The sequence below is a fragment of the Zingiber officinale genome, chromosome 5B (assembly GCF_018446385.1).
Source record: "Zingiber officinale cultivar Zhangliang chromosome 5B, Zo_v1.1, whole genome shotgun sequence".
Taxonomy (NCBI): domain Eukaryota; kingdom Viridiplantae; phylum Streptophyta; class Magnoliopsida; order Zingiberales; family Zingiberaceae; genus Zingiber; species Zingiber officinale.
Window position 1 is genome coordinate 9,615,142 of NC_055995.1, and position 22,735 is coordinate 9,637,876.

General features: G+C 39.6%; 1 long non-coding RNA gene across 1 annotated transcript; it reads left to right on the forward strand.

Moving 5' to 3' along the window:
• The first annotated feature begins 286 nt into the window (after window positions 1–286).
• LOC121987237 lies at window positions 287–791 on the forward strand. The gene is made up of 3 exons (XR_006113451.1): window positions 287–546; window positions 624–673; window positions 753–791. It is a non-coding gene; the product is annotated as an uncharacterized LOC121987237 (long non-coding RNA).
• The last annotated feature ends 21,944 nt before the right edge of the window (window positions 792–22,735 follow it).

Below are 22,735 nucleotides of genomic sequence, written 5' to 3' on the forward strand. Positions count from 1 at the left end.
CATTAAAAACCGTTGTCTTTAGTAAAAAGTAAATACCATAGACAACGTTTTTCACTAAAAGCGTTGTAAAACAAAGAACGACAACGTTTTTATTAAAAAGCGTTGTCTATTGGGTGTTGTTGAATGCAAAAATTCTTGTAGTGCATGATTGCCGGGCTGGCTCACTTCGAGCTCGACGAGGAGGGACTCGAGTGCTTCCTGAGGTCGAGGAGGGAGGGCCTGCGTCCCGATGAGTTTGGTTTGGGGAGCACCTTGCGATGCTGCGCCAGATTGAAGGATGCAGGTTCTGGTCGCCAAATCCATGCCTTCGTGGTTATCAATGGGTTTGAGCAGGACATGTGTGTTGGGAGCTCTCTAGCTCACATGTACATGAGAAGTGGTCATCTTGAAGAAGGAGAAAGGGTTCTGAGAGGATTGCCTTTCCTCAATGTGGTCTCTTGCCATACTGTGATTGCAGGAAGAGCACAAAATGGGGACCCTGAAGGGGCCTTCCACCATTTCATCCTCATGAAGAATGTCGGATTGTTGCCAGACCATGTAACCTTTGTTAGCACCATTTCATCCTCTATTCTCTTTTACAATTTTCATGTTTTCTTTTTCACATTTTGTCAATCTTTAATCAGATTTCTTTAATGGAGAAGTTAATATACAATCTTTGACACCGAAAGCGAAGGTATGATACTCTTCTTACCAGTTCTTTTCGAATCTTATGGCTATCTATGCTGCTTGTTCATATTAAATCAATGTTACAGTTGCTATTTTTATGCCTCTGAATCCAGGAAATTAGAAGAATAGCAGCAACAGGAAGGTCCTGACTTCTCCCATTAGAATTCGAGATTGCGTACAATCTTGAAACCTCATACGAGTTGACACGTGTTTAATATGCCAAGATGAATTGAGATAGGTTTTACTCATTTAATTCTTTCTCATTGAGTTTTTTTTGTACTTTTAATAAACTATATCAATTTAGATAGTTAAAGTAGAGATGATTTTTTTTCCCTTTTTTACTTCAGTGCATGTTGAGAAAAATTCATATTAAGTTTTACTCGTATAATTTTCTTCTACTTAATTTGTATAGTTTTAAAATAAGATTATAATAATTTGACAATCAATTGAATTATAATTTTGGAAAACAAGTTAAAAAACTTTTAAAAAATCTGCTTGATGTGTGTTGAAGCATGCCGAAGCACGTCAAGGGTCAACACAACACACTCTTTGACATGAACTACACGGGTGGCACATGATAGGTTATATGTGTTGATCAATATTGGATTCTAAATTGATCGGAATGGTACATGTCATGTTGACCAGTCTAGCACAACATGAGGTTTCAAGCCGTGGCTACTTTGATCTTATTTCTCCATTGAACTTTGTGCATGACTATTTCCAATAATATTTAAATACCATCACAAATTTCTGGTTGTTTTTACATTACAATTGACATTTTCTGAAATATGAAATGAACTTATGGCAAAGATTCATACTGGAAATTATCAGTTTTTTTTAGCAATTTGAAAATTATAAATTGCCTTTAGTTCTTAACTTTCCTGGAGTACGACTATTCAGCAAACTAACTTTAAGGTTAAGTGATTGCCTCATCTGATCATTTTTGTTTTTTTAACAACACTAGATTGGAGGGGAGTTGATGGACTACATCATCTTACTTCATGGTTCCAAAGCAGTTAAGACATTTTGCAGCCGAATGTATTTTTCTCTAGGTGCTGGTCTTAGTGCTGCAGCAGGGCCTATTGGTAGAGTCTTGGAAGCAGATCTAAGAGTTGGAGATAAAGGGTCAGGCATGTGTTACACTTACAGTTGTAGCAAAGGTAACTACGTTGCAAGAAAGATTTGATAGACTTATTCATCTGCTTCTCTTGCTGCTGAATTGTGCCATATGATTGTACTTATTCATCTTGGCATATTGGGTACAAATTGCTAGTGAACATTGAAGATATCACACTTTTTTATGAGTTGGAGTCAATATCTGCTAATTGTCTGGTTGCTTACATGTGGTAAGTTTTCGCATCACTCATTTTTTTCATTTTATTTGTATTAGCATACTAACATTTTTTTTGCTTGAATGGAAGGTTTCTCTTCAAAAAGATGAAAAAAGAAAACAAGGTTGATAAGTTCAGATTTGTGGATCCACAAACACTTCCAGTACATGTGGTAAGTTTTCGCATCACTCATTTAATCTATATGCATGTTAGTGATTGCTTGAGAATAATGAAATGAAGAGCTTGTAAAGGCATTTTGTGTATGATCCATAGAATATTGATATACAAAACATCTATATACTGCAGTTTGATTTCTTAATAGTTTGCTCTATGTACTTTTTCTTGGATGAGCAGTGCAAATTACCCGTGAATTGCATGTGCATTGCAGCTAAATTTGTTAGATTTTCTCTTTGTATTGATGAAATGGAATGAAAAATCTATTTTTCCAACTAGAATGTAGTGAATGTTATAGCTCTTAATCTACACTTATTTGATTGACACTTTGGTTCTTTTAGGTGTCCTATGTAATTATTAAAGTTGTGCGTATGTGATTTCTATTTTGAGGAATTTATGGAATTGTTTTAGCTCTACAAACAATTCACCCTACCATAACTCATCATGATGATCCAATTCTTTTTGTTCAAGTTTTAATTGGAAGATTTTGAACCTATGTTTTTTTTACTTTCACTTATGCGGCTTTTGTCATGGGTCTGTTTATTGCAGATCAATTTGCAGCTCCTGGCAACTTGTTACTTGCAAAATGGAAAAGCATATTGTGCATACCAAATTCTCAAAGGTAATGCAGTTTGGAAAATGGCACAGAAAATTACATGAATATATTGTTTCAAGATGTTAATGGATGTAATGCACTTTGCATGAATTCTATTGATCTTGGATCATAGTTCACTTAAATAATGTTAGCTGCATGCAGTGCTAATTATTTAGTAAACTATGCTAAGCTAGGTATCACTGCTCCTAGTAGATTCCATGTACTGTTATTCTCTAATAAATGTTGGGTTTTTCGGGCCGCGAAAATCGCTTTTCGCGTCGCGGAAACCCCGAATCACCCAAAGCCGTAGATCCGTGCAAGGAAAACCGAACGGAAATTACGAGTACGAGTTTCAAAACATTGATCTACAGTAGATCTACAAAGGAAAAACCTTATACCTTCGAAGCGTGCCCTTCGCTTATCCCGCTCGTCCAAGGTACGCCGGATCTCGAGAGTGCTAACGTAGACACTCCTCTAATGATATCCACACGAACAAGGAGTGTCTCCCACACTCAAAGGATGGAGAAGAGAGCCCCAAGTGTGCTAGCACTTTCTCTAGGGCTCTCGGATGGGAAATGGAAAGGAAGAAAAGAAGAAGGTACAAAAGAAATCTTATACACTCACTAGTAGTATCCTTCCTTTGTGACCTTCACCTTTCCTTTGCTCTTGGATTCACTCAACCACCTTCTCCTCCATGGAAGTGCACGGCACCAGCAAGAGAAAAGAGGAAGAGAGCTAGGAGGAAGAAGAAACAATTACACCACTTCAATAGCCATAAAACAATGAAACCTCCTTTCATTATGTGGCCGGCCACACATGGGTAACCCCCTTATTTAATGTGGCCGGCCACATTAAATGGAGGATTGTAACCTCCTTGACAACTAGGAGATGATGTGGCTGCCATGTAGGATGAGTCATCCTCCATGAAGTGGCAATTCATCAAGTCAAACTTGATGTTTCAACTTCCCATTTTGGTCAAGTCAAAATTGACTAAATCTCTTCCATGTTGAGTTGCATTCATTCTTTGATTCAAGTCAATTTCAATTTAATGAATCTCAATTCATTAATATAAATTGACTCAATGAATCAAATTTAAATTAGACTCATTCAACAATTGAATCTAATTGAGTCTAACTCAATAAGTCTAATTCGAATCTAATCTTTGGTGCATCATATGAACCTAATCCAATTGGTTCATCATATGAACCTAATCTCCATCCACTTGTTCTTTGTGTGTGACCCAATAGGTTCTTGTAACGTTGGCAATATTTCTAAACTCCTTTAGAAACATAAGCAATGAGCGGCATCTAGCAATACATCATTGCTACCCAAGTTACAAGAATGTTGAGATCCAACATCACCTTGTGACTACTAATTGTGACTCCTCACAATATGTGACATTGTCCTTCTATCCTTGACATCTAGATTGATCAATGTGAGGCATTGACCGTGTCATCCTCTAATCAATCTAAATCTTGAACTCCAAGTAGACTCACTCGATCAAATGAGCTCAACATCTAATGTTGACTCATTTGGGCATGGACATGCACTTCGTGGTCTACTTTATCAAGAATATTGATGTCGCTCCCGTCATATGGGAGGGATAGATCTCATCTACATCACTCACATCCCTCTGCATAATTTGTTACATACCCAGTAATCGCCTTTATAGTCCACCCTGTTACGGGTGACGTTTGACGAAACCAAAGTACATAACTCCTTATGTAGGGATCCATGGTGACTTCAGGTCAAAGGACTAATAGTCATACTAATAGCCACATGAGAAAGTATATGACACTCATATAACGATCCATGATACTTTCTCATGGCGGGTCATTCAGTATACATTCTCTAATGCATACCCATGTGTCAGCTTGATATCTCTATATCCATGACTTGTGAGATCAAGTCATCGATCTGACCTACATGCTAGTCTTATTGTATTAACATTGTCCCTGAATGTTAATACTCGACTAGGAATGATTTAGAGTAGTGTTCCCTATATCATCTCACTATCGATTCAACCAATCGATTGATATAGGTAAGAACCTTCTACTCAAGGACGTTACTATACTTATTTTATTTGACACTAATACAAACAAGCATAATAACCAAAACTAAATGCCTTAATATATATACAAGAATTATATATATATGAGTCCATACAATCATCAAATGATTGGCTCTAGGGCTCTAACTAACAATCTCCCACTAGCACTAGTGCCAATCAGTATAGGCTCTAAGGCCTAATGACCTAGTGTGACCATCATGCTTTCTCTGTGCCAAAGCCTTGGTCAAGGGATCTGCGATGTTAGCCTCTATAGGTACTCTGTAAATCTTCACATCTCCTCTATCGATAATCTCTCGAATGAGATGGAAGCGCCGTAATATGTGCTTGGTCCGCTAGTATGAGCGAGGTTCCTTCGCCTGTGCTATAGCTCCATTGTTGTCACAATAGAGCTCAACTGGGTCAGCTATGCTAGGAACCACCCCAAGTTCAGTGATGAACTTGCGGATCCAAACTGCCTCCTTTGCTGCCTCTGATGCAGCAATATACTCGGCCTCTGTTGTAGAATCAACTACTGTGTCCTGCTTCGAACTCTTCCAGCTCACAACACCACCATTTAAGCAAAACACGAACCTTGACTGCGATCGGTAATCATCCTGATCGGTCTGGAAGCTGGCATCACAGTAACCCTTTACAGTTAGCTCATCATTACCTCCATATATCAACAAATATTCTTTAGTCCTTCGTAAGTTCTTAAGAATATTCTTGACCGCTATCCAGTGACTTTCACCTAGATCTGACTGGTATCTGCTCGTCATGCTCAAAGCATACGAGACATCAGGTAGAGTACATAGCATGGCGTACATGATCGATCCTATGGCTGAGGCATAAGGGATCTGATCCATGCGATCTCTCTCCTCTCTAGAAGAGGGACCTTGAGTCTTCGAAAGACTCACGCCATGTGACATCGGCAGAAATCCCTTCTTGGAATTCTGTATGGCAAACCGAAGGAGTACCTTGTCAATGTATGTACTCTGACTTAGGCCAAGCAATCTCTTAGATCTTTCTCTATAGATCTGTATCCCTAGAATGCGGGATGCCTCACCTAAGTCCTTCATTGAGAAGCAACTCCCTAGTCAGGTCTTGACAGACTGAAGCATAGGGATGTCCTTCCCAATGAGTAGTATGTCATCCACATACAATATGAGGAAGACAATTATATCCGTTACAACCTTCTTGTAGACACAAGGCTCATCTTCGTTCTTGATGAAACCAAACTGTTTGATTGCATCATCGAAATGAAGATTCCAGCTCCGAGAAGCTTGCTTTAGTCCATAAATGGACCTATGCAGTTTGCATACTCTGCTAGTATGCTATGGATCTACAAAACCCTCAGGTTGTGTCATGTACACATCCTTGAGTAGGTTTCCATTCAGAAACGCGGTTTTTGACGTCCATCTGCCAGATCTCATAATCGTGGTAAGCTGCAATAGCAAGCATGATCCGAATGGACTTAAACATCGCTACTGGAGAAAAGGTTTCATCATGGTCAATACGATGAATCTGCTTGAAACCTTTAGCTACCAAGCGACCCTTATAGATAAGTCCATCTATGTCAGTCTTTTTATTAAAGACCCACTTAAACCCAATGGGTTTTTACCCCTTCAGGTGGATCAATCAAAGTCCATACTTGGTTGCTGTACATGGAATCCATCTTGGATCTCATGGCCTCTAGCCATTTCTCGGAATCTGGTCTCATCACAGCTTCCTGATAGGTGGTAGGCTCATCCTCTATGAGCACAATGTCATCATAGTCAGACAAGAGAAATGAGTATCTCTCAGGCTGACGACGTACCCTATCAGACCTGCGTAGAGGTATGTCTACTTGAACTGGTTGTTGTTCCTCAACTCTTTGTGGAATATCATCCACAACACTTTGTGGTTCCAGTTCAATTTCCATCGAGGCATCAGTGCTATTTTTCGCATCTTGAACTTCTTCAAGATCGAACGTGCTCCCACTAGTCTTTCTAGAAACAAAGTCCCTTTCTAGAAAGACCCCAGTCTTTGCCACAACTACCTTGTTGCCGGAAGTAGATATCATAGTCTTGGGAATCTATACCATAATAAATCACAAATAGATTAATTTGTCTAATTGCTTATGTAGATGACGCATGCTTAAAATCCTCATGAAAGACACCCGGGCATCTCTCCCAGTCCATATCCTATATGGTGTCTTTATCACGGCCTTGGATGGAACTCGGTTGAGAATGAAAGCTGCCGTGTCTAGAGCATATCCCCATAGATATGTCGGAAGATCTGTGTGACTCATCATAGATCATACCATATCTAATAGGGTACGATTCCTCCTTTCGGATACACCATTCCACTGTGGTGTTCCAGGAGGAGTGAGTTGGGATAGAATTCCACGCTCAGCTAGGTAGTCACGAAACTCATGTCTAAGGTATTCTCCACCTCGATCTGATCGAAGTATCTTAATACTCTTGCCAAGCTGGTTCTGTACTTCATTCTTGAATTCTTTGAACTTTTCAAAGGATTCAGACTTATGTGTCATCAAGTACACATAACCATATCTACTGAAGTCATCAGTAAATATGATGAAGTATCTATAATCGCCTCTAGCAACAACATTGAAAGGGCCACATACATCACTATATATGAGTCCTAACAAATCAGTTGCTCTCACGCTATGCCCACTAAAAGGGGTCTTGGTCATCTTGCCTCATAGACATGACTCGCATATCTCATATGATTCAAAATCAAATGAGTCCAACAAACCATCCTTATGGAGTTGGGATAAGCGCTTGTCATTTATATGACCTAAGCAACAGTGCCAAAGGTAGGTTTGGTTCATGTAATTAGACTTGAACCTCTTGGTATTAACGTTATAGATAGAGCTCTCAAGATCTAGAATATAGAGTCCGTTTATCCGAGGTGCACTACAATAGAACATATCGTTTAAATAGACAGAACAACATTTGTTCTTTATTATAAACGAGAATCCTTTCTTGTCCAGACAAGAAACTGAAATTATGTTCTTAGTCAATGCAGGCACATAACAACAATCGTCTAACTCTAGTATAAGCTCAGAGGGCAGAGATAGAAAATAAGTCCCTACAGCAACAGCAGCAACCCGTGCTCCATTGCCTACTCGTAGGTCTATCTCGCCATTTGTCAATGCTCTGCTATTTCTCAGTGCTTGTACACTAGTACAAATGTGCGAAGCACATCCGGTATCTAATACCCACGACGTAGAAATAGAGAGGTTGACTTCTATAACATTTATACCTGAAGTAGAAATCTTATTTCTCTTCTTCTTAAGATCTTCCAGGTATCCTGTGAAGTTCCTCTTCCAGTGCCTTGCTTGTCCTTGATATAGTTGACAAAGATGTGCAACCATGTCATAAGCACCCATCAACTCATGTTGCTTCTGAAGCTTAGAGTTCATAGTTGCGAGCATTAGACAAGACACATCTAATGCGTCGTCTTGATGCTTCTTGTAAGAATCTTTGTCTGCTTGCGGAGCATTGGCAGGAGGAGCCTCCGGAATGGGCTGCTCCAGAACGTACAGTTTACGTTCTTGGATGAGAACTATTCTCAAGTTCCTGTACCAGTCCAGGAAATTTGCTCCGTTGAGCTTGTTCTTCTTAAGGACAGAACGCAGGGAGAAAGAGTTCGTGTTCGACGTCATGGTTATCTACAACAGAAAATTTGCAGAAATAAATATCATATTCTTTTAGAATCATTTAATTAGGCCTTTAACTAAATGATGCTCCCACTGAATACTATAATTCTTGTGGGACAAGATCCACATCATACTAACCATTGAGTTAGCTTTGGCTAATACGCCCAAGACTTAGTATGATCGGTAGGTAACGATTACCAATTACATCTCTATGCAACTCTTGTTTATAGAATCAATATCCGCATTTATAATAAAACTTGAGTTAGCTTTGACTAATACGCCCGAGAGTTAATATAGATGTGATTTTGACCTATCTTTTCCAACTGTTGGAATAATGCCTATAGTTGACTCGATCAAACCGAGTAACTAGGAATACTCAATCTAATTGAGTTTGTATTCACCCATGCGTTGATAGGCGGGACCAAGATTGTCCCTCCGTACCCTACCAAGATAATATGTATTGCTCTGCTTTGGTAGATTCAACAATACATATGATCGATGTAGTGATAGGTATCACGGCACGGTTAGGTATTTAGAGTTAGTTCGATCGAGATCTAATCTAATCGAAAAGGATGCATCTTGTGCACGACTTAGATCTAATCTAATCGCAAGGGTGCATCATGTGCACGACTTAGATCTAATCTAATCGTAAGGCACTAATTAATTAATTACTTATTAAACATGCATCACATACACAAGCAATTAATTAATCTATTTGTGATTTAGTCATGGCCCTACTACGATCTTCTCAAGCCAATGAGAAGATCGATTGGTCAACCTAGGGTCAACAGCTTCTTCAAGTTCCTCCCTTTGACCACCTTGTGTTGCTCATGCCCGCCTCAGAACTCCGTCTCGTGTGGACTCTCCACCGCTCCAATTTGTACATTACAATTTGAAACTTGAGTTACATTCGAGTCTAAATCTAATTTACAACCAGAATAAGAGAAAAGCACGACGCGCAGGCCGTGGAAAAAAAAATAAAAATACAGCACACACAATCATATGACGGCACGCAGGCCGTATAATGAATTACAACACAAATCCAATCTTATTGGGTATTTTGGGCCATGACTATCACAATTTAATATATAATTCAAAATTATATATTTTTCATAATTTTTCTGCAATTTTAAAATAATTTTTACAATTTTTATAAGTAAAATTTCCCGGCGGTCCCGTTTAGCGGTTTCGGGCGCAATCACGGAACGGATCCCCTTGCGGGGCCCAGGGGCAGCGCCCCTACCCGCGATCTAACCATCGCGAGGGTTCCTTTGCGATCCAACAGCGCCTAAACCCGCTGTCCCAAAACGATTTGGGTCGAGACATTGCCGTTTCGGAAAAATCTTCCTGGCGGGTTCGTTTTTAGCGATTTCGGGTGCAATCGCTGAGCAAATTCCCTTGCGGGATTAGGGGCAGTACCCCTACCCACGATCTAACAATCGTGAGTTGCTCCTTTGAGATCTAATGGCACCCGACCCCGCTGTCCCAAACGGATTTGGGGTAAAACGAAGCCGTTTGAAAGAAAACTTTCCGGTAGCCGAAGCCTACAAGTGCCGAGACACTTGTGCTTCACTTCTACGGAAAAATTACTCATAAAAACTCTAAAAACTCAATTTTTACAGAAAATTCACAGAATGTTTAGTTTTCATAAAACCAAAAAATAAAACTCGTACAAGCCTTGCATGTGGCTCTGATACCACTGTTGGGTTTTTCGGGCCGCGGAAATCGCTTGTCGCGTCGCGGAAACCCCGAATCACCCAAAGCTGTAGATCCGTGCAAGGAAAACCGAATGGAAATTACGAGTACGAGTTTCAAAACATTGATCTACAGTAGATCTACAAAGGAAAAACCTTATACCTTCGAAGCGTGCCCTTCGCTTATCCCGCTCGTCCAAGGTACGCCGGATCTCGAGAGTGTCAACGTAGACACTCCTCTAATGATATCCACATGAACAAGGAGTGTCTCCCACACTCAAAGGATGGAGAAGAGAGCCCCAAGTGTGCTAGCACTTTCTCTAGGGCTCTCGGATGGGAAATGGAAAGGAAGAAAAGAAGAAGGTACAAAAGAAATCTTATACACTCACTAGTAGTATCCTTCCTTTGTGACCTTCACCTTTCCTTTGCTCTTGGATTCACTCAACCACCTTCTCCTCCATGGAAGTGCACGGCACCAGCAAGAGAAAAGAGGAAAAGAGCTAGGAGGAAGAAGAAACAATTACACCACTTCAATAGCCATAAAACAATGAAACCTCCTTTCATTATGTGGCCGGCCACACATGGGTAACCCCCTCATTTAATGTGGCCGGCCACATTAAATGGAGGATTGTAACCTCCTTGACAACTAGGAGATGATGTGGCTGCCATGTAGGATGAGTCATCCTCCATGAAGTGGCAATTTATCAAGTCAAACTTGATGTTTCAACTTCCCATTTTGGTCAAGTCAAAATTGACCAAATCTCTTCCATGTTGAGTTGCATTCATTCTTTGATTCAAGTCAATTTCAATTTAATGAATCTCAATTCATTAATATAAATTGACTCAATGAATCAAATTTAAATTAGACTCATTCAACAATTGAATCTAATTGAGTTTAACTCAATAAGTCTAATTCGAATATAATCTTTGGTGCATCATATGAACCTAATCCAATTGGTTCATCATATGAACCTAATCTCCATCCACTTGTTCTTTGTGTGTGACCCAATAGGTTCTTGTAACGTTGGCAATGTTTCTAAACTCCTTTAGAAACATAAGCAATGAGCGACATCTAGCAATACATCATTGCTACCCAAGTTACAAGAATGTTGAGATCCAACATTACCTTGTGACTACTAATTGTGACTCCTCACAATATGTGACATTGTCCTTCTATCCTTGACATCTAGATTGATCAATGTGAGGCATAGACCGTGTCATCCTCTAATCAATCTAAATCTTGAACTCCAAGTAGACTCACTCGATCAAATGTGCTCAACATCTAATGTTGACTCATTTGGGCATGGCCATGCACTTCGTGGTCTACTTTATCAAGAATATTGATGTCGCTCCCGTTATATGGGAGGGATAGATCTCATCTACATCACTCACATCCCTTTGCATAATTTGTTACATACCCAGTAATCGCCTTTATAGTCCACCCTGTTACGGGTGACGTTTGACGAAACCAAAGTACATAACTCCTTATGTAGGGATCCATGGTGACTTCAGGTCAAAGGACTAATAGTCATACTAATAGCCACATGAGAAAGTATATGACACTCATATAACGATCCATGATACTTTCTCATGGCGGGTCATTCAGTATACATTCTCTAATGCATACCCATGTGTCAGCTTGATATCTCTATATCCATGACTTGTGAGATCAAGTCATCGAGCTCACCTACATGCTAGTCTTATTGTATTAACATTGTCCCTGAATGTTAATACTCGACTAGGAATGATTTAGAGTAGTGTTCCCTATATCATCTCACTATCGATTCAACCAATCGATTGATATAGGTAAGAATCTTCTACTCAAGGACGTTACTATACTTATTTTATTTGGCACTAATACAAAAAAGCATAATAACCAAAACCAAATGCCTTAATATATATACAAGAATATGATATATATGAGTCCATACAATCATCAAATGATTGGCTCTAGGGCTCTAACTAACAATCTCCCACTAGCACAAGTGCCAATCAGTATAGGCTCTAAGGCCTAATGACCTAGTGTGACCATCATGCTTTCTCTGTGCCAAAGCCTTGGTCAAGGGATCTGCGATGTTAGCCTCTGTAGGTACTCTGTAAATCTTCACATCTCCTCTATCGATAATCTCTCGAATGAGATGGAAGCGCCGTAGTATGTGCTTGGTCCGCTAGTGTGAGCGAGGTTCCTTCGCCTGTGCTATAGCTCCATTATTGTCACAATAGAGCTCAACTGGGTCAGCGATGCTAGGAACCACCCCAAGTTCAGTGATGAACTTGCGGATCCAAACTGCCTCCTTTGATGCCTCTGATGCAGCGATATACTCGACCTCTGTTGTAGAATCAACTACTGTGTCCTGCTTCGAACTCTTCCAGCTCACAGCACCACCATTTAAGCAAAACACGAACTTTGACTGCAATCGGTAATCATCCTGATCGGTCTGGAAGCTGGCATCACTGTAACCCTTTACAGTTAGCTCATCATTGCCTCCATATATCAAGAAATATTCTTTAGTCCTTCGTAAGTACTTAAGAATATTCTTGATGGCTATCCAGTGACTTTCACCTAGATCTGACTGGTATCTGCTCGTCATGCTCAAAGCATACGAGACATCAGGTAGAGTACATACCATGGCGTACATGATCGATCCTATGGCTGAGGCATAAGGGATCTGATCCATGCGATCTCTCTCCTCTCTAGAAGAGGGACCTTGAGTCTTCGAAAGACTCATGCCATGTGACATCGGCAGAAATCCCTTCTTGGAATTCTGTATGGTAAACCGAAGGAGTACCTTGTCAATGTATGTACTCTGACTTAGGCCAAGCAATCTCTTAGATCTTTCTCTATAGATCTGTATCCCTAGAATGCGGGATGCCTCACCTAAGTCCTTCATTGAGAAGCAACTCCCTAGTCAGGTCTTGACAGACTGAAGCATAGGGATGTCCTTCCCAATGAGTAGTATGTCATCCACATATAATATGAGGAAGACAATTATATCCCTTACAACCTTCTTGTAGACACAAGGCTCATCTTCGTTCTTGATGAAACCAAACTATTTGATTTCATCATCGAAACGAAGATTCCAGCTCCGAGAAGCTTGCTTTAGTCCATAAATGGACCTATGCAGTTTGCATACTCTGCTAGTATGCTGTGGATCTACAAAACCCTCAGGTTGTGTCATGTACACATCCTCAAGTAGGTTTCCATTCAGAAATGCGGTTTTTGACGTCCATCTGCCAGATCTCATAATCGTGGTAAGCTGCAATAGCAAGCATGATCCGAATGGACTTAAACATCGCTACTGGAGAAAAGGTTTCATCATGGTCAATACGATGAATCTGCTAGAAACCTTTAGCTACCAAGCGACCCTTATAGATAAGTCCATCCATGTCAGTCTTTTTCTTAAAGACCCACTTACACCCAATGGGTTTTTACCCCTTCAGGTGGATCAATCAAAGTCCATACTTGGTTGCTGTACATGGAATCCATCTTGGATCTCATGGCCTCTAGCCATTTCTCGGAATCTGGTCTCATCACAGCTTCCTGATAGGTGGTAGGCTCATCCTCTATGAGCACAATGTCATCATAGTCAGACAAGAGAAATGAGTATCTCTCAGGCTGACGACGTACCCTATCAGACCTGCGAAGAGGTATGTCTACTTGAACTGGTTGTTGTTCCTCAACTCTTTGTGGAACATCATCCACAACACTTTGTGGTTCCAGTTCAATTTCCATCGAGGCATCAGTGCTATTTTTCGCATCTTGAACTTCTTCAAGATCGAATGTGCTCCCACTAGTCTTTCTAGAAACAAAGTCCCTTTCTAGAAAGAACCCAGTCTTTGCAACAACTACCTTGTGCTGACTGGGAATGTAGAAGTAATATCCCTTAGTTTCCTTGGGATATCCAATAAAATAACACTTGTCGGATTTGGGTCCTAATTTGTCTGAGACTTGACGTCGAACGTAAGCCTCACAACCCCAAATCCTCATGAAAGACACCCGGGCATCTCTCCCAGTCCATATCCTATATGGTGTCTTTATCACGACCTTGGATGGAACTCGGTTGAGAATGAAAGCTGCCGTGTCTAGAGCATATCCCCATAGATATGTCGGAAGATCTGTGTGACTCATCATAGCCTTTCGGATACACCATTCCACTGTGGTGTTCCAGGAGGAGTGAGTTGGGATAGAATTCCACACTCAGCTAGGTAGTCACGAAACTCATGGCTAAGGTATTCTCCACCTCGATCTGATCGAAGTATCTTAATACTCTTGCCAAGCTGGTTCTGTACTTCATTCTTGAATTCTTTGAACTTTTCAAAGGATTCAGACTTATGTGTCATCAAGTACACATAACCATATCTACTGAAGTCATCAGTAAATGTGATGAAGTATCTATAACCGCCTCTAACAGCAACATTGAAAGGGCCACATACATCACTATGTATGAGTCCTAACAAATCAGTTGCTCTCTCGCTATGCCCACTAAAAGGGGTCTTGGTCATCTTGTCTCGTAGGCATGACTCGCATATCTCATATGATTCAAAATCAAATGAGTCCAACAAACCATCCTTATGGAGTTGGGATAAGCGCTTGTCATTTATATGACCTAAGCGATAGTGCCAAAGGTAGGTTTGGTTAATGTCATTAGACTTGAACCTCTTGGTATTAACGTTATAGATAGAGCTCTCAAGATCTAGAATATAGAGTCCGTTTATCAGAGGTGCACTACAATAGAACATATCGTTTAAATAGACAGAACAACATTTGTTCTATATTATAAACGAGAATCCTTTCTTGTCCAGACAAGAAACTGAAATTATGTTCTTAGTCAATGCAGGCACATAACAACAATCGTCTAACTCTAGTATAAGCCCAGAGGGCAGAGATAGAAAATAAGTCCCTACAGCAACAGCAATAACCCGTGCTCCATTGTCTACTTGTAGGTCTATCTCGCCCTTTGTCAATGCTCTGCTATTTCTCAGTGCTTGTACACTAGTACAAATGTGCGAAGCACATCCGGTATCTAATACCCATGACGAAGAAATAGAGAGGTTGACTTCTATAACATTTATACCTGAAGTAGAAATCTTATTTCTCTTCTTCTTAAGATCTTCCAGGTATCCTGTGAAGTTCCTCTTCCAGTGCCTTGCTTGTCCTTGATATAGTTGACAAAGATGTGCAACCATGTCATAAGCACCCATCAACTCATGTTGCTTCTGAAGCTTAGAGTTCATAGTTGCGAGCATTAGACAAGACACATCTAATGCGTCATCTTGATGCTTCTTGTAAGCATCTTTGTCTGCTTGCGGAGCATTGGCAGGAGGAGCCTCCAGAATGGGCTGCTCCAGAACGTACAGTTTACGTTCCTGGGTGAGAACTATTCTCAAGTTCCTGTACCAGTCCAGGAAATTTGCTCCGTTGAGCTTGTCCTTTTTTAGGACAGAACGCAGGGAGAAAGAGTTCGTGTTCGACGTCATGGTTATCTACAACACAAAATTTGCAGAAATAAATATCATATTCTTTTAGAATCATTTAATTAGGCCTTTAACTAAATGATGCTCCCACTGAATACTATAATTCTTGTGGGACAAGATCCACATCATACTAACCCTTGAGTTAGCTTTGGCTAATACGCCCAAGACATAGTATGATCGGTAGGTAACGATTACCAATTACATCTCTATGCAACTCTTGTTTATAGAATCAATATCCGCATTTATATTAAAACTCGAGTTAGCTTTGACTAATACACCCGAGAGTTAATATAGATGTGATTTTGGCCTATCTTTTCCAACTGTTGGAATAATGCCTATAGTTGACTCGATCCAACCGAGTAACTAGGAATACTCAATCTAATTGAGTTTGTATTCACCCATGCGTTGATAGGCGGGACCAAGATTGTCCCTCCGTACCCTACCAAGATAATATGTATTGCTCTGCTTTGGTAGATTCAACAATACATGTGATCGATGTAGTGATAAGTATCACGGCACGGTTAGGCATTTAGAGTTAGTTCGATCGAGATCTAATCTAATCGAAAAGGATGCATCTTGTTCACGACTTAGATCTAATCTAATCGCAAGGGTGCATCATGTGCACGACTTAGATCTAATCTAATCGTAAGGCACTAATTAATTAATTACTTATTAAACATGCATCACATACACAAGCAATTAATTAATCTATTTGTGATTTAGTCATGGCCCTACTACGATCTTCTCAAGCCAATGAGAAGATCGATTGGTCAACCTAGGGTCAATAGCTTCTTCAAGCTCCTCCCTTTGACCACCTTGTGTTGCTCGTGCCCGCCTCGGAACTCCGTCTCGTGTGGACTCTCCACCGCTCCAATTTGTACATTACAATATGAAACTCGAGTTACATTCGAGTCTAAATCTAATTTACAACCAGAATAAGAGAAAGGCACGACGCGCAGGCCGTGGAAAAAAAAATAAAAATACAGCACACACAATCATATGACGGCACGCAGGCCGTATTATGAATTACAACACAAATCCAATCTTATTGGGTATTTTGGGCCATGACTATCACAAATTAATATATAATTCAAAATTATATATTTTTCATAATTTTCTGTAATTTTAAAATAATTTTTAATATTTTTATAAGTAAAATTTCCCGGCGGTCCCGTTTAGCGATTTCGGGCGCAATCGCGGAACGGATCCCCTTGCGGGGCCCAGGTGCAGCGCCCCTACCCGCGATCTAACCATCGCGAGGGTTCCTTTGCGATCCAACAGCGCCTAAACCCGCTGTCCCAAAACGATTTGGGTCGAGACATTGCCGTTTCGGAAAAATCTTCCTGGCGGGTTCGTTTTTAGCGATTTCGGGTGCAATCGCGGAGCAAATTCCCTTGCGGGATTAGGGGCAGTACCCCTACCCACGATCTAACCATCGTGAGTTTCTCCTTTGCGATCTAATGGCACCCGACCCCGCTGTCCCAAACGGATTTGGGGCAAAACGAAGCCGTTTGAAAGAAAACTTTCCGGTAACCGAAACCTACAAGTGCCGAGACACTTGTGCTTCGCTTCTACGGAAAAATTACTCATAAAAACTCTAAAAACTCAATTTTTACAGAAAATTCACAGAATGTTTAGTTTTCATAAAACCAAAAAATAAAACTCGTACAAGCCTTGCACGTGGCTCTGATACCACTGTTGGGTTTTTCGGGCCGCGAAAACCGCTTTTCGCGTCGCGGAAACCCCGAATCACCCAAAGCCGTAGATCCGTGCAAGGAAAACCGAACGGAAATTACGAGTACGAGTTTCAAAACATTGATCTACAGTAGATCTACAAAGGAAAAACCTTATACCTTCGAAACGTGCCCTTCGCTTATCCCGCTCGTCCAAGGTACGCCGGATCTCGAGAGTGTCAACGTAGACACTCCTCTAATGATATCCACACGAACAAGGAGTGTCTCCCACACTCAAAGGATGGAGAAGAGAGCCCCAAGTGTGCTAGCACTTTCTCTAGGGCTCTCGAATGGGAAATGGAAAGGAAGAAAAGAAAAAGGTACAAAAGAAATCTTATACACTCACTAGTAGTATCCTTCCTTTGTGACCTTCACCTTTCCTTTGCTCTTGGATTCACTCAACCACCTTCTCCTCCATGGAAGTGCACGGCACCAGCAAGAGAAAAGAGGAAAAGAGCTAGGAGGAAGAAGAAACAATTACACCACTTCAATAGCCATAAAACAATGAAACCTCCTTTCATTATGTGGCCGGCCACACATGGGTAACCCCCTCATTTAATGTGGCCGGCCACATTAAATGGAGGATTGTAACCTCCTTGACAACTAGGAGATGATGTGGCTGCCATGTAGGATGAGTCATCCTCCATGAAGTGGCAATTCATCAAGTCAAACTTGATGTTTCAACTTCCCATTTTGGTCAAGTCAAAATTGACCAAATCTCTTCCATGTTGAGTTGCATTCATTCTTTGATTCAAGTCAATTTCAATTTAATGAATCTCAATTCATTAATATAAATTGACTCAATGAATCAAATTTAAATTAGACTCATTCAACAATTGAATCTAATTGAGTCTAACTCAATAAGTCTAATTCGAATCCAATCTTTGGTGCATCATATGAACCTAATCCAATTGGTTCATCATATGAACCTAATCTCCATCCACTTGTTCTTTGTGTGTGACCCAATAGGTTCTTGTAACGTTGGCAATGTTTCTAAACTCCTTTAGAAACATAAGCAATGAGCAGCATCTAGCAATACATCATTGCTACCCAAGTTACAAGAATGTTGAGATCCAACATCACCTTGTGACTACTAATTGTGACTCCTCACAATATGTGACATTGTCCTTCTATCCTTGACATCTAGATTGATCAATGTGAGGCATAGACCGTGTCATCCTCTAATCAATCTAAATCTTGAACTCCAAGTAGACTCACTCGATCAAATGAGCTCAACATCTAATGTTGACTCATTTGGGCATGGCCATGCACTTCGTGGTCTACTTTATCAAGAATATTGATGTTGCTCCCGTCATATGGGAGGGATAGATCCCATCTACATCACTCACATGCCTCTGCATAATTTGTTACATACCCAGTAATCGCCTTTATAGTCCACCCTGTTACGGGTGACGTTTGACGAAACCAAAGTACATAACACCTTATGTAGGGATCCATGGTGACTTCAGGTCAAAAGACTAATAGTCATACTAATAGCCACATGAGAAAGTATATGACACTCATATAACGATCCATGATACTTTCTCATGGCGGGTCATTCAGTATACATTCTCTAATGCATACCCATGTGTCAGCTTGATATCTCTATATCCATGACTTGTGAGATCAAGTCATCGAGCTGACCTACATGCTAGTCTTATTGTATTAACATTGTCCCTGAATGTTAATACTCGACTAGGAATGATTTAGAGTAGTGTTCCCTATATCATCTCACTATCGATTCAACCAATCGATTGATATAGGTAAGAACCTTCTACTCAAGGGCGTTACTATACTTATTTTATTTGGCACTAATACAAACAAGCATAATAACCAAAACCAAATGCCTTAATATATATACAAGAATATGATATACATGAGTCCATACAATCATCAAATGATTGGCTCTAGGGCTCTAACTAACAATAAACACCTCTTTTTGTTTCCTTCATTTGGTTTGTTTTTGCCTTCTATGCACTACAGATTGGTTAATTACATTCTCCTTTTGGAATTCTGGAATTTGATTAGTTTTGTTAAATTTTTCTCTTGCAGGTCGGGCAATGCGTGAGGCTTGAGTTTTTTTAATGCAAGAAGTGAACTTTGTTAGGATGTAGCTTGCCTTGCTAATTTGTAAATTAAAAGCCATATGGAGAACAACAAATGAAAAACATGTGATTTAATGTATATGGAGAACAATAATGGAAAACATGTGTATTTTGATGAGTAACAACTCATTTTGTATATTTTTGTATATGTGGCTACAAGATGAATTATATATGGATGTTTATTTTGGATTTAATGTAGTAAATATTTAGTTTTGTATTGGTGGTTTGCTTATAGTAAAATAAGATTGGTTATTTGGTATTAATGAACATTAAGACAACAGTTAAAAATGTTGTAAAAACAAGGTAAACCATAACGATTTTTTTTTTGTAAAAAGTTATAAAAGACAACGGTTTTATCCGTTGTAAAATATATTAAAACTGTTGTAAAAAAAACAAAATGTGTCAAATATTATCTACCACAACCGTTTATATCTGTTGTAAAAAAAGTCTACCACAACGATTTTAAAACGTTGTTGTATCCTTCATAGCCAAATTTTGAGCATATATACAACAACGGATAAAAACCGTTGTCAAATGTCTACAAAGACAACGGATTCAAAACCGTTGTCGTAGGGTTATACATTCTACAACACCCTCTGTTACAACGATTTTTTCACCCTACGACAACGGATAATATCCGTTGTCGTTTGCAGTTTTTGTTGTAGTGTAACTAGTTCATCCTTTTGTATAGATCTAGGAAAACCTAACACAAGAGGCATTCAGCTTTAGGTGATTGATTTTACGTTATCGTTTTATGTTTTCATTTCATGTTTTCGATCTTGTGCTTCTATTGAGGTGTCTATAGTTAAACCTAGTTTACAGTAAGAAATTAAATATCAATTTTCTTTTAAAGGCTTTGCCTAGGCAGTGGTGGATGTTCCCATACCCAAGAAGGCTGTATGCCTCACCACGTTTGTCCTGGAAGCTGATCCTTGAAATAGATATTTAATTAGCTTCTGTAATATGGTTTAACTTGTGAAGAACACATCTATTAAATTTGGAGTAAGAATGTTAGGTTCTGTTCCCAATCCAAATTTAACTTCTGAAGGACAACTTGGATTAATAATGTAAAGCATCATTTACAATCCAAGTTTGCACTTCAGTAGGGCACGAGGGTAGCTAGGAAGTTCTATACTTGTAAAAAAAAATTTTATACAAGGGAATAAGACGGTATCCAGGTATAGCAACCAACACATAGAATAGACATTTTTACAATTTTATCTAACTCAATCATGCACCTCTCATCCAGCCCGATAGGGCTGGAGGTGGTTTGCACTCCAAGGCTGCTTGAAATTTCACCCGTTCTAGTCTTGTAGGTGTTAGTTAGAGCCCTAGAGCCAATCATTTAATGATTGTTATATGGACTCGTTGTATCATATTCTTGTATATAAATAAAGGCATTTGTTTTGGTTATTATACTTATTTGTATTGGTGCCAAATAACTAAGTATTATAGCGTTCTTGAGTAGAAGTTTCTTACCTATATCAATCGATTGGTTGAATCGATAGTGAGATGATATAGGGAATACTACTCTTAATCATTCCTAGTCAAGTATTAACATTCAGGGACAATGTTAATGCGACGAGACTAGCATGTAGGTCAACTCGATGACTTGATCTCACAAGTCATGGATATGGAGATATCAAGTTGACACATGGGTATGCATTGGAGAATGTATACTGAATGACCTGCCATGAGAAAGTATCATGGATCGTTATATGAGTGTCATATACTTTCTCATGTGGCTATTAGTATGACTACTAGTCCTTGGACCTGAAGTCACCATGGTTCCCTACATAAGGAGTTACGTACTTTGGCTTCGTCGAACGTCACCCATAACTGGGTAGACTATAATGGCGATTACTGGGTATGTAAAAAATTATGCGGAGGGATGTGAGTGATGTAGATGGGATCTATCCCTCCTATATGACGGGAGTGACATCGATATTCTTGATAGAGTGAGACCACTAAGTGCATGGTCATGCCCAAATGAGTCAATATGAGATATTGAGCTCATTTGATTTAGTGAGTCTACTTGGGATTCAAGATTTAGATTGATTAGAGGATGACACGGTCTATGCCACATATTGATCAATCTAGATGTCTAGGATAGAAGAACAATGTCATATATTGTGAGGAGTCACAATTAGTAGTCACATGGTGATGTTGGATCTCAACATTCTTATAACTTGGGTAGTAATGATGTGTTGCTAGATACCGCTCACTACTTATGCTTCTAAATGGGTTTAGGAGCATTGCCAATGTTATAAGAACCTATAGGGTCACACACATAGGGCAATTAAATGGAGATTAGGTTCATTTGATGAACCTAAAGGATTAGAATCATGTGATGAACCAAATTGGATTAAGAGTAATCCAAATTGAGCTAATTGAGTTGGACTCAATTTGGTTCATGTATTAAGTGAGTCTAATTTGGACTTAGACTCATTTAATTAATTTAATTCAATAAATAGAGATTCATTAAATTAAAATTGACTTGAACCAATGGTTAGATTAGATCAACCAAGGGAGAGAAGTAGTCAAGTTTGACTTGACTTGAGAGGAAGATGAAGGGTCAAGTTTGACTTGACCATTTGCCACCTCTTTGGTGAGTTGGCATTAAGTGGGTTTATAATGATGTGCCACATCATCAAGACCACTTCATGGTGTGCCACCTCATGAGGGAGATCAAGAGTTTTTGACTCTTTAAATTCCATGGAGTATATAACCACTCACTTGAAGGTGGTCGACCACTTTTGTGGAGTTACAAGCTTGAATTGATTTTTCATTTAAGTCATCTTCTTCCTCAAGCTCTTCTTTTCTATCCCTCTCCTCCCTTGGCCAAACCTTAAAAAGGTGCTAGCACACCTTTTTGTTTGGTCTCTCTATCTCTTGCATGTGTGGATACACATAGAGGAGTGTCTACTTTGACACTCTCGAGATCCGACGAACTTTGGACGAGCGGGATTAAGCGAAGGGCTTTGCATCAAGGGTAAATCTCTTCTCCTTTGTAGATCTAGTTTAGATCTAGGTTAGAAAACTCATACTCAAAGTTTTATGAAATTTTAATCTTCGCACGGATCCGTGGCATGAGAATTTCGGGGTTTTCGCAACGCAAAAAGCGGTTTTTGCAGCCCGAAAAACCCAACAGTGGTATCAGAGCCACGTGCGAAGCGAGTATGAGTTTTAATTTGTTTTTTTTATGAAAATTACAGATCTGTAACTTTCTGTGAATTTATGATTTTTGGTAT